The sequence below is a fragment of the Pyrus communis genome, chromosome 14 (assembly GCF_041283825.1).
Source record: "Pyrus communis isolate YQ-2024b chromosome 14, ASM4128382v1, whole genome shotgun sequence".
NCBI classification, from domain to species: Eukaryota; Viridiplantae; Streptophyta; class Magnoliopsida; order Rosales; family Rosaceae; genus Pyrus; species Pyrus communis.
In genome coordinates this window covers 24,067,189-24,078,422 of record NC_142578.1, presented here as the reverse complement: position 1 = coordinate 24,078,422, position 11,234 = coordinate 24,067,189, and positions in this window count along the sequence as shown.

Here is an 11,234-nt window from a genome sequence, read left to right as displayed (position 1 = left end):
TGTTCGAGCAGTTTCCACTATGTGTTTATGCTTGCGCTCCACACAACCATTTTGCACTGGTGTGTGAGGGCAAGATAGTTGATGATGAATACCATTATCCTTAAGAAATTGAGTGAACATAGAACTGACAAATTCACCTCTAGAATCAGATCTCAATGTAACAATTGTAGTATGTAACAAAGATTCAGCAAGAGCTTTGAATTCAACAAAGGTTTTGAACACCTCAGATTTACATTTAATAAGGAAGAACCAACAATAACGATTGAAATCATCCACTATAAGGAGATAATATCTATAACCAAATACAGAGAGAAGTAGAGCTAGACCCCAAACATCTGCATGCAAAAGTTCTAATGGTCTAGTTGTAACACTAGAGACAGATACAAAAGGGAGTTTGGAACTTTTACCCGTTGCACAATTTGGACAGAGAGTTTTATTCATACTAGTAGAAATAGGATGACTAGACTTAGAGACAAGTTTATTTAAGACTTTGAAAAAGGTATGGCCCAATCTTTGATGCCAAACCTCTGGAAAAGCTTTAACAGTGGCTGCATAAAGCTTGTGTGAACCATCATTGACATAGGCAGAGAATTGATAAAATCCATTTTCCATAGGGCTTTTAAAAAAAGTCATCGCCGAAGTAAGATCCTTCACAGTGAAGTGAAAAGGATAAAGGTGAATTGAACACCAATTATCAAGTGTAAATTGATTGGCAGAGAGTAAATCTTGCTTTAAATCAAGAACATGTAACATATTATTCAAAGCAAAACGATGATGAGGGGTATGTATGTAGGAAGAGCTAGAATGAGAGATAGGCAAACCTTTTTCATCACCAATATATACTTGTTTAGGGCCTGTGTAAGGTTCTGGATTTTGGAGATTTGCCAAGGAACTTGTCATGTGTGAGCTTGCGCATGAGTCAAGAAGCCTTAAAGTAGAGCCATTATGAGAAGTGTTAGCACACATAGGAACCTGAGAATTTATGTTACCAAACTAAGGACTAAGACGATGTGGACATTCAGAAGCTTCATGATCATATTGGCGGCATATTTGACAAATGAGTCGTTTTCCAAAAGAATTGAAGCCTGAGCGACCTCCACGATGATTCCGTTGAGTGTTGCGATTGTAATTGGAACGCTGATTGTTGCCATGATAGCCAGAGAAATGGTTCTTGTTTGTGAAGATCTAGGATTTGACTGCTTGTGATCTTGATAACGACCTTTATACTGATTGAAATAAGAAGAATTCTGAGCAAGAAAAGCTTGAAATCCAGAATTGGAGGTTGGTGTAGGCAGAAGACCAGTTGATGAGCCAAGATTCGAAGTGAAAGCCTGGAAAATACCAGAAGATGTAGTGGCTTTCTTGCGATTCGCCAGTTAAATTTCTTTGCTAAGAAGCAAGCCATGATGTTCATCGATTGTTGTAGAACCGAGACGAAATTGAATCGCATCAACAAAGGAATCATACTCAGGCGGCAGGCCATGGAGCGTGATAGAGATGAGGTCAGAATCCTCAACCAAAGCTTCGGCGCTGGCAAGAGCATCAACAATTTCTTCAATTTGCTGAAGATAGGAGGCAGCAGTGGATTCACCTTTGGAGATGTTGCGAATGCGAGATCGAAGTTCATGAATATGAGATTGGGAAACCGCTGCAAGGCGCGATTCAAGCTTGAACCATAGCTCTCAAGATGAATTTACACCAACAGTGTATAGAATCAAAGATTCAAATAGAGTTGAGTTGATCCAGATAAGAATGTTTTGATCATTCTCATACCAGGCGATGTACACATGATTCAAGATCTGATTTCCAGAGGTATCTTGAAGAACTTTAGGCGGAGCTTCAATCGAGCCATCAACAATGCCAGTGAGATTATAGCGTCGAAAGATCGGAGCAAACAGTGCACTCCATGTTAGATAATTGATGGTAGTGAGCTTGATCGGGACCATTGAGCCGATGTTCTGAATCATAATCGAAGCTGTAGAGGTGGTGCCAAAGGAATTAGGGCACAAATTTGTCACCGAAATTGGATGAACATGTGATGTAGAATCAGATAAGGGAGAAACAGCAGGCGCCATTGCTAGAAATTAGGGTTTCAGAGAGAAAAATGATGGAAATGTAAGAAGGAAGACTCAAGGAAGAAAATGATCGAAAAGAATTGGAGTCGGTCGTCAGACAAAGGCGAAAGATACCATATTAGGAAAACTGTTTCATTTGAAAAATAATTAGAGTACATCATTGGTATATATAGAGTTATACATTTGCCAACTAAGCAACTATACACTTGCCAACTAAGCATAACAGTCTTATCTGTTCTACAACTAATTAGAAGAAAATTACAACAGAAAATCAAGATAAACTATCCTTAATAAATCCAAGGAAAATTAAGGGGCAAAAATAAAGAAATGTCTCGAAAGATAAAAAGAGGAGGATGGGCGTGACACACCCTGACCCAGAATGTTTACCTGGACTTCGAATCGAGTTGTGTTGGCCGTCACCTAGAAGGTGATGAAGCCATAAAGTGTAGTGAGGTGGAAAATGTGAATAAATTTAAACATAAAAGTGCCTAAATGGAAGAGTGCACATGTGAGCGGGAATGAACCCATTTCACACGTGATGTCAGAGCATAAGTACAATAAAAGTAAAATAAGAGTTATACCATCGAAGGTAATAAAAATGTAAAAATGTAACTTGGTTTTTTAAACATGTTGGTTTAATTTGGCTCCGTGAAAAACCTGGAAAATAATAAAAATGTAAAAAAAAAAATTCTGGGTTATTTCATTCATCAGCACCTGTTAAGTTATTTGTATTGTTTGAGAAGTTCTCTAACAAGAAAATGGATTGGAACTTGGTTTTTAGCCATGGTTTCAGCCACATTCATCAGAATATGACTCAATGGGAATGAAAATTTGTCCAGTTTTATGTTTTTACATCAGTCTAAGCACTTTCCAAACAATAGGTATATATTTGGAACTAAAACGAGCAGACCTTTGCAGACCAGTGGGTAAGGTTTTATGTAGAATATTCCAAACAAGCAATACATATTATAGCAGGAGTGAATTGGAGTCACAATACCAAGTTCAATCCTCCATATATTGGATAACTTTCAGTACTCATAATCCTAAAAGAAATAGAATTCCTCTAAGCTTATTAACAGAACTTTTCCATAGCAAGATTCACACAATATATATGGCCCCAATGTTATCTTCATACTCATAGTCTAACAGTACTTTCAACATAAATTAAATGGGAACTTTAAATGTCACAGCAAAAATTAATCAGGCATTCGACTTCGACAATACTATTTACATTTCAGAATTTCATTCATTTAAGTGTTTTGTTAAAACACTGAGACTAGATGGCGGCCTGCACTTTGCAACCACAACTAAGACCAAGGGGTTGATTTTTTCAGTTTCCTTTCCTTACCAATTGGAATAAAGTGCAACCCACCAGATAAGTAGTTAATTAGTTATACTACTAAAGTAGTTAAGTTATTTTTACATATTTTTGCAGCGGGAAATTAATGAACTAGATTTCTTGACATGTATGATTGGTTTGTGAGAAATGAATGAAAAATAGAGTTAGAATACCCTATTTTGGATTTTGAAAAAGAGAGTATAAGGATGTGGATTTTATATTCCCTGTTTTTTATCAGTGTGTGTGATTTGAAAAAAAGGTTACAGATGAATGATTGTGTGTGTTATTTGTTCAAGGGGACATCTTTATTTGGATTTTCTCACAATCCTAGTTTATATAACCTGTTTTTATTCCAAGGCGATATCCTTAATTTTTGGATTTTCTTCTCTGTGAAACAGAGAGCTAGACCTCATTTTTTGTGGATTCTCTAATTTTTGTGATGTTTGATGTGTATTTTATGGTTTTAGTGTTTTGTGGCTTTTAGGATTTGGATTTAGTCTAAACTACTTGCACAGATGTTTTCGTTTTTTTTATTGTTACTCAAAGATAATGATGAAAAGAAGCATAAAAGCAATCGTAAGTGTGTGTGTGTGCGTGTCTCTGTATATATGCATATGTATATATGTATATTTTGGGAAAGCTGTAGGGAAGGGTATAAATTCGTTTGTCCTCAAATTTAGATTTGCGAAGGAATTTAGTATAAGATAATTTCAGGATCTGCGTTGAGTTGTTTTTTTTTTTCTTTTTGTTTTTGCAGTTTGTGGGTTTTAATGTTTAGGGAAGATTTTGAGGCTTGTTACTGTTTCAAGATTAGTGCTAATGGATTTGCTATGTTTGTAACTTTCAGAAATCTGAATTGTTGGAGGGAGCACTTGGGACTGTATTGTTACAGCATTTTCAGTTAATTTTTGTCTAAATTGTTACATTTAATATTGCAATTGTGTTGCTGCAACATTTTCATTTATTTTTTTATGTGGATATTATTCATGTATGTTGTCGATTATAGTTTGAAAACTCGCAGCAAAGTGCGGGCATTCCTGTTAGTATTAGCTAAGACAAATGAAATTAGGAGATCTTTAATCAATATTTTTAAATCAACAAAACAAGACTATGTTGTTTATACTCTTTTTCACTTTTAAAAAAAAAAAGTTTACAGCTTGCTAATTCTCAAAGAAGCTAAAGACTTATCAAACATAAAAACCCTCACCACCTAGACTTTATATCTCCTAATTTAAAGCTTTTTCGGTGTTCAAGCACCGTTCATCGCACTTGGTTGTATAAAGGAATCCCAATCATATCAGTATTTTTCCCATCTTGGGTTTATTGGGCTTTTTTAGGATTTTTGTATTGATTGATCGATTTGGAATGAATTTTTTGCAGAAAACATTATAAAGTTGCAATTATAAGTAAAAGTATAATTAATTTTTGAAAGCTTTTATTTTATGACCTCATCACTGTATATTCCGGGCTCCACCGTTGGGTACTAAGTGTGGTGGCTAGTGGGTGATTAGTGGTGGTGGGTGGTGTTTGGCATACGAAAGGGCACAAGAGAATTGGCTTATCATGTACATTGTTATAATACGAAGGTTATATTTCAAAAATTCATTAAACTCAACTTCGCCTCTTCCCAAATGGGTTTGCGCAAGTTAGCTATAAAGTTTGCTTTTATCCATTACAACTTTCCAAATAAATACAAGTTGGGGCGTGAAAATCTTGTGTCCGCTTAGATGACCATATCATCCATACACTTACTCACACAAAGAAGCTAGATTGCCTTTGTACTAGGAATCACACTAGCCCAATTTCACCAATCCCAATATAGGAGGTTCACTTGGTTGTGTGTGGGCCTACAAATAGCGTTATTCTTTGAGTAGACATGAGAATTTCTTGACCTCTGTGAGTACCTTGATTCTAGCTAGCAAACCCAATGAAGAGAATATACAAGAACAAATTAAATTCATGCAACTACACCTAAAGATCAACAAATATATAACAAGCATAGATAGATTATAAATCTAGGGATCTGTTCCGTCGCACACCTCGTACACCCTCACGGCTGGCCCTGCGTTTAGGTTTACTCCCTGATAAGAAAAAGATTACAACCTTGAGATGTTGCTGTTGGAGTCAAACAGTACATCATGGAATCACGGGCTGAATATATTGATGGGGGTTGTGGAAGGCATGTGTTACTTGCAAAAGGGATGGCCTGAAGTTGGATATGACGTCAGGACAAGCAGTATCTTGCTAGCTATGATTTGCCTTAAAGATCCTTACTCCAGCATATCTACTATTCTAGCAACCAAACACTACAGATATCACCCTCAATCTTTCTTCTCCGTCGATCCTGACTCAAACCCACCCGATCCATCCCTTCTCGGGCGACCCCAACCCTAATATCCCTCAGCATCTCCATCTTCATCAGAATCAGGAGACCGAGAGCGAGATATGCATGTTGGAACTTGTGAAGGACCATTGTCCCACATTGCCCATACACTCTATCTAATTCCCCTTTATAAGTGAGTTCACTCACTTATTGTTTGAAAGGAATTGGGCTAAAGCCATGGATCTTGAACCTTGTACTTGGAAGGTTTGAGTATATATATTAAATCTCAAAGATGGATGAATTAGGCCAAAACCATGGGCCTTGGGCTCTTGGGCTCGGAAGGTTGAACAACACAAGTACAATTTTTACGTTTTTTTTATATTTTAGGATTCGGTTTTTCTGAAATGATAAGACGTTTTTTTCCGAAAGGATAAGATTATTTTTGCAAACAATTACATCGGTTCTGAATGGATAAGAATGAACAGCCATAACTGTTCAAAAACACCATTATTTATATGGATGTGATATCAGAAACGCAAACACAATTCCATCGCTCTGTCTTTGATCCTTCACAAAGAAACACATAGTAAATTTGTCAAGAACCCAAGTTTTTGGATAAGACTGTTTTTGTGAATAGTTACATCCATTCTGAAAGGATAAGAATGAACAGCCATTGTTGTTCGAAAACACCATTATATATATGGCTATGATATCATAAACGCAAACACAACTCCATCACTCTCTCTTTGATCCTTCAGAGAGAAACACATAGTAAATTTGCCAAGAATCCAAGTTTGAGTGCAAGAACTTGGGTTAGATAGTTGTATCCTGCAAGATAGATGTCCAAGAACTATTGCACTGGTATATGAGTGAATTTGTCTTAGGAGATTGCTACTGCAAGCCTCTATTTTCCATAAACAAGTCAGTGATTATTGTTGTGATTTTATATGCAATTTTATTAATAGTTCATATTCAGGTATATTGTATATATAGTGAAATTGTAATTCGAAATAACCTGTGCAATTATTATATATTGTATAATTGATATTTGATTGGTTCTAACCATGCATAACTATGGAAATCGTCGCTGGAAGCAGAAGCATACAGCTCTCGTCGTCGAAGCAAGCCACAACCGACGACCTCTTCATTCCATTCAACTTGTCCATGGTCAATAATTTGGGTTTTTTTATATCTTATTTTATAGTTTTAATAATTTTTCTCCTCTATCAATTGATGCTACTGCCTATTATGTTTTGCATAAGAATTAAACTATGTGTTTGTTTAAGATATAAACTATGGTGAGGATCAAATTTATGGCAGAGATGTTTCAGTCCGACAAATTTTCTACTAGTTTTAATTTTCTTCAGATGGTGGTGAATTGAGAGAGAACATTGGTGTTTGGTTACAAGATTAAGGGTGTGTGGCAACTAGAATAATGAGTGTTTGAAAGTATGTGTCTTCAATTTATTGGGCCACATAGTTTGGTTAGTAAAATTGGTACTGACTACATGTCTTCGATTTATTGTGTCACATAGTTTGGTGAGTAAAATGAATACTGACTCAACATTGTATTGCAACGATTACTTTTAGACTTTTTCTGTAGATATCATCCTTACAGAAAATCACTGAAATTGGAAACAATATGACGATTGGATTATAAGGGACATTTAGTTTTCATTTGAAGTACCAAATTTGTCAATTTTTTTTCACTATAGTTGGATGAGGTTATGTATTTGTTTAATTTTTTGCAAAAATAATTTATAAATAAAGGCTTGAAGAATAAATGGTTTAGATCATTGAAACATCATGCAAAGTAAGTAACACAAAGGATGCCTCAAATAGTCCCACAAATGGAGCTCCCCATGTATACACTAGAAGATGTGCAACTCATTGTTTAGAGAAAGGCTTTCTAGCCGAAATGGTCCCTGAGATTTGCATAATTCATCACTTTGGTCCCTGAGATTTGAAATCAATAGAAATAGTCCTTGAGTTTTTCCACCATCAATCATTTTGGTCATTCCATGAAAAATTATATTAAATAATGGCAAAAATACCTTCAATTTAATAATCAACGGGCCATGACACGCCTCGATCCTGATGTTCGTGTGGTCACGTGCTGGCTGACACCCGAAGGTGACGCTAGCCATTTAATGAATGAATATGCTAAGAACATGCAAAACATGCATATAAATTTCATTCGAACTACATAAAATAATGTAATAATATTCAACTGCCAACAATGATAAAAATAGTGATAATGCATGACATGTTCAAAGCATACATCTAATTCAAAATATAAGCGGAATGTGCTATTACAATGATGTCAGTGCAGAGATGATGGCACGATATCACTGGTAGGGAAAAGCCTCATTCCTATGTCCTGAGGGGCGTAAAACAAACATGAGTGGACCAAGTTGATATATATATATATATATATATATATATATATAGGGTAAATTACACAAAATTACCTCAACTATGGGTCGAACGACACTATCATACCTCATCTTTTAAAAATGACAATGTCATACCTCATCTTACGAATTTGTTTCAATGTTAGACCTCCGTCAGTTTTTCTGTTAATTTCTCTGCTAAATGCTAACGTGGCTAGAAACAGGGCCCACTCACTAATCCAACTAGATTAAAAAATAATAAAATATATTTTTAATCATTAAATATTAAAAAAATTAAAAAACTAAACAAATAAAAATGGTATAGGGATGCGGGTCTTCCCTTTCCTCCACCCGCACCAACCCTTTTTCTTCTTCTCTTCAACAGCCACCAAACTCTTCCCCACCCATCCCCCCAACCTTCCTCCACCACACTCTCTCTCTCCTCTCGTGCCATATCTCACTCATCCCCCCCCCACTCTCTTGGACACTTTCTCTTCTCTTTATCTTCTCCCGCATCTCTCTCACTCTAACTCTCTCCTCTATGCAACCACCGACACCGAGGCCAGCATCCACCAACTCGCCATCTTCTTCAACGAGCTCTACCAAACCAACACCTGGATCCTCTCTCTTTCTCTCTCCCTCTTGTTAGTCTTTCTCTCTCACACTCTTTTTGCTCCACCAAACCACTAACTCGCCACCCTTTCTCTCCTATTTGTAATGGGATTTTGGGTTTTGGGATTTTGGGTTTTGGGATTTCGGGGATGCATATTGCAGGTTGCCAAAGAGAGAGGAAACAGTCAGCAGGTACACAAAGGGGGCGAAAATAGAACAACCAAATTGGACCTGGCAGCTCGAATCATAATTCGAAAACATATCCATTACCAGATCGTAGACCACGGGGTCCCAGGAGTAATCGTGCACGAGTTGGCCCAAAGAGGCGGCAAGGTTAGAAGCCCGGGATGGCGACAACGAGTCACGGCGAAATGCGAGAAGGGAATTGAAGGTTTGGGAAAATGAGTTGAAAGATGGGCCTGGGAGGTGGAAAGAGAATAAGAGGGAAGTGGGAATCATGGAGGAGGAGAGCAGCGAAGAGAAGAATGAGAAGAAAGGTTTGAAGGCGAAGAGAGCGGACGAGAGAGGTGGGAAGGAGATAAGGGTTTTGATGGCCAAAAGAAAGACGGTGAGAATGGAGCTAAGTTTTGGAGGTGGAGAAATGGGTTGAGGTCTAGGAAGAGGACGATGCGCTGCATTTTGCCGTAGTCGATGATGGGTTGCCGGAGCTCCGATCAGATGCCATCGCATTTGCAGGCGAAAAAAGAGATAGACTTTAACTGCATAAAAGAAGTGAGATGTAAATGATGGGAAATTGAGGATCCCTCCACCACCATTTCGCTCTCGTCTCTTTCTGGGCAACCTGCAATCCAGTTGGAGAAATGTGAGGTGGGGGGGGAAGGGGTGGGGGGCAGGTGGGGAAGGGTTTGTATAGGTGGTGGAAGAAGGTTGAGGGGACGGGAGGGGAAGAGTTTGGTGGCTGTCGAATAGAAGAAGAAAAAGGCTTGGTGCGGGTGGAGGAAAGGGAAGACCCATATCCTTAGGCCATTTTTTATTTATTTAGTTTTTTAATTTTTTTAATATTTAATTATTAAAAATATATTTTTATTATTTGTTAATCCAATTGGATTAGTGAGTGGGCCATGTTTCTAGTCACGTCAGCATTTAACAGAGAAATTAACAGAAAAACTGACGAAGGTCTAACATTGGAACAAATTCGTAAGATGAGGTATGACATTGTCATTTTTAAAAGATGAGGTATGATAGTGTCATTCAACCCATAGTTGAGGTAGTTTTGTGTAATTTACCCATATATATATATATATATATATATATATATATATATATATATATATAATACTGAAACAGTTATTCAACATACTAACCCCAAAAGTTTTATGAAAACTCAATAGCATAATAAGTAATAGGTTTTTCGAAAACCCTAACATGCCATAAAATCTTTCAAAGCATATAACATATAAAGTGTGCTAAAAAGTGGTATCAAATCGCCCGTAGGCACTATATTTCTCGGCCTGAAGCCAGTGCGTATATCTCTCGGCCCGAAGCCATCTACATATATCTCTCTCGCCCGTAAGGAGAACAGTGACCACTAGATACGCACAAAAACCATTGAACATAGTATTTCCAACATATATCTCAAAACCATTTCATAGTATATAGTCATCCATCATATATACTATAAAGAGTGTAAAAACATGTTCATAAATGGTATATAGTCATCCATCATATATACTATAAAGAACATAATTTCGATAAAATATGGTATTCTAAAATATTCTCAGTAAAGCATTATAATCATAAAGTGTAAACCTAATTTACTCATAAAATGTTTCGTAAAACGTAACCATTAAATCATGTTTTTCATGTATGCATTTTAAAAAGGATTCACTCATAAATACTTCGTCGTCGAAGAGAGGTGTCATCGTGATCCATAAGTCACTAGGATGCAGAAAATGATAGTTGGAGTTAGATTTCTTAAAGGGGAAAAAAAGGTGGTTGTGGGTGTGTATCGTTGGGGAGGGGAGAGCACCGAGAGAGCTTCGGGGGAGAGAGTGAGAGCTGTGAAAGAGAGAGGAAGAAGGAGAGACTGCCACATGGTAGTGTAAGAATGAGAGCCAGGGAAACCACAAACAGGGGTGGGCCCCTTGGGCACACCATTTAACACCAAAAACAATATTCTAAACGAATATCCCACAACCCAAATGAATTTATTAAATACCCTTTCGTTCCGTAAAAATCCAGGACGGGTTGTCACAGGCCAAATGATTTAACAAAAATTGAGCATATTTTTATCATTTTAACCTTATTTAATGGAATGACCAAAATGATTGATTGTGGACAAACTCAGGGACTACTTTTATTGATTTCAAATCTCAGGGACCAAAATAAAGAATTACGCAAATCACATGGACCATTTTGGCTAAAAAGTCTTAGACAAAAAGATTTTCGCGATCCTTTTTTTCTCTTTGTGATGCAACTCCTCTTTTTTTAGCGTTTAAATTGAATAAATTCAAGGAAAATTAAGAGGCAAA